Source organism: Numenius arquata, unplaced genomic scaffold (genome assembly GCF_964106895.1).
Source record: "Numenius arquata unplaced genomic scaffold, bNumArq3.hap1.1 HAP1_SCAFFOLD_208, whole genome shotgun sequence".
Classification (NCBI taxonomy): Eukaryota; Metazoa; Chordata; class Aves; order Charadriiformes; family Scolopacidae; genus Numenius; species Numenius arquata.
Window position 1 is genome coordinate 77,501 of NW_027414883.1, and position 2,500 is coordinate 80,000.

The window sequence follows — 2,500 nt, forward strand, 5'->3', positions numbered from 1 at the left end:
TCGTCGGGAACGGAAAGGAGAAGAGCGGGGGGAGGGACGCGGGGAGGACCCCCGTCCCCGTCCCCGGCACGCGCGCGCCCGCGCGGCAGCACGGCACGGTACCGCCGCCGGTACCCACCCGCAGACAGCCGCCCGCGCGCGGCGGGGCCGGGGGCGAGGCCCGCGCCTCCCCCCGACCTCTCTTCTCTCCCCGCCGCCGACACCCCGGCGAGACGAGCTCCGCCCAGCGGGCGCTCCGGGAGCGGGGAGCTTCGGAGCGCTCCCCGAGTCTCCATTTAGGGGGACGAAGGCCCGCACGCGGGGCCTGCGAGGCGCCCCAGCCGCGCCGCAGCGGCGCGCCGCGCCCCGCCGACCCGACCCGCCCCCCCCCGACGCCGCAAGGGCGAAGAAGGGGGGGCGGCGGCGACGGCGGCGGCGGCCGAGCCGGCGATTGATCGTCACGCGACGCTCAGACAGGCGTAGCCCCGGGAGGAACCCGGGGCCGCAAGTGCGTTCGCAGTGTCGATGATCAATGTGTCCTGCAATTCACATTAATTCTCGCAGCTAGCTGCGTTCTTCATCGACGCACGAGCCGAGTGATCCACCGCTAAGAGTTGTCTGCTTTTCGGCACCGCCCCGCGCGCGCGGGAGGGCCGGGACCGCTCCGCGGGAGCGGCCCCTCCGGACAGCGGCGGCCCGCCGGCCCGCCCGCCCGCCGGCCCGCCCCCTCCGCAGGGGACGCGACGCGGCGCGGCGGGGCGAGAACGACGGGGCCGCCTCGCCTCGACTGACCGTACCGACACACGACGAGGAGAAAAAAAAAAAAGCCCCGAGCGGCGAGGGCGCCGGGAGCCCGCGCTCCCGGCCCAAACCGGCGGAGACGAGCGCCTCGCTCGCTTCGGGGGGCGGCCCAGGCGCCCGGGCTCGGCCCGGCCTCCGCGCGGAGGCCCACGACGCCCCCGGCCGCGCCGCCTGCCCGCCTCTCCTCGGGGACGCGGGACGCCCCGCCGGCCCCCCCGCGCGCGACGGCTCCGCCGCGCCGCGACGTCCTTCTCCCCTCTCCCGCGGCTCCGGCCCGCCCCGCCGGCGCCCGGCCGCGGCCTCCGCCGCCGCGCCGGAGGCGGCCACCGCCGGAGCCCGAGCCGGCGACGCGCCGCCCGCGGCCGCGCCGGACGGCGGCCCGCCGCCGCCTCGCGGCGGCCGCCCGCCCGGAACCGCCGCCGCCGCCGCTCCTCGCCGCCTTCCGCGGACGCGCGCCGCGCGGAAAGCGGACGGCGCTGAGGCGGGGGCGACGCCCGCTCTCCCCGTTTCCACGCGGAGACCGGGAGCGGGACGCCTCCGCCCGCCCGCCCGCTCGCCCGGCGCCGCCGGGAAGGGCGGCGGGGGAAGGGCGGCGGACGGGGCCCGGGCCGGGACGGCCGCGCCTGGCGGCGGGCGCCCTCCGGCCGGCCGGCAGGCCGAGCGGCGACGCCGCCGCTCGGCACGGGGTGCCGCCTTCGCCGGCGCTCGGCGGCGGCAGACCGCCGCCGGAGCGCTCGCCGGGGCGGGGGACGGAGGGAGGGAGGGAGGGAGCGGAGCCGCGGCGCGCCGCAGCCGCGCCGCGGAGGCGCGGCGGCGCGCCTCCCGGGCGAGCCCCCGCCGCGGGGACCCGCCCGCCCCCGGCGGGGAGCCCGCGCTCCCGCCGGGGTCGCCCCGTTTCGAGGCGGGCGAGGCCGGACACGGCCGGCCGCGCCGCGGTCTCTCCGCCGAGACCGGTCCGCGGAGAGGGGGGGGCAGCGGAACCCCTCCCCGGCACGGCCGCCCGCGGGACGAGCGCGGGCGACGGCCGGCCGTCCGTCCCTGCGCCCGGGAGCTTCCGCGGAGAGACTCCAGCCCCCTTGCGCAGGACGACGACGACGGCGCCGCCGCCCGGCCCGACCCCCGGGCCGCGCCGAGCCGCCCGAGTCTTTAAACCTCCGCCCGGCCCCCCGCGGCCTTCGACCCCCTGTGTATCGCTACGGCGAGGGAGGGCCGCGGGAGAGCGCGGACGCTAGGTACCTGGCCCTGGGGTGAGGGAAACGACCTCTGGGCCCCGCGGGGGTGCCTCCCCCGCTGCCGCCTTCGGGGGAGCGTCCGCCCGCGGGGGCGCGCCCGACGTCCGCCGCCACAGCCTCGTCCTCCTTCCCGGGGCCCGGGGTTTCCCTCAGCAGCCCGGCGCTGCGCCCGGGAGGAGAGCCGCGGCTCGGGCCGCCCGCTCGCGCGGGAAGGCCGCCCGGCGGTCGCCTCGCCCGCCGGAGGGCGGCCAACGGCGGCGGCGCAGCCCTTCCGCCCCCGCCCCCCGCCCCGGCTCCCCTCGGCGGGGAGGATCGGGGCGCGGAGAAGAGACGGGGGACGCGCGCCGCCGCCGCCGCGCCGCCAGGCGCCCGCGCGCCATCCCGGAACGCCCGGAGACCCCTCGCCGCCTCGCGCGGCCGGGCCGGCAGGGCAGGCGCGGGGCCGGCTGCGCAGCCGCCCCCGGCCTGGGCGCGGGGAGAGCCGGGGG

At 82.0% G+C, this 2,500-nt stretch overlaps 1 non-coding gene across 1 annotated transcript; it reads right to left on the minus strand.

Annotated features, from left to right (window-relative positions):
• Nucleotides 1–442: 442 nt before the first annotated feature.
• LOC141478262 (5.8S ribosomal RNA) lies at nucleotides 443–595 on the minus strand. Its single transcript, XR_012463887.1, has one exon. It is a non-coding gene; the product is annotated as a 5.8S ribosomal RNA (ribosomal RNA).
• Between the last annotated feature and the right edge of the window lie 1,905 nt (nucleotides 596–2,500).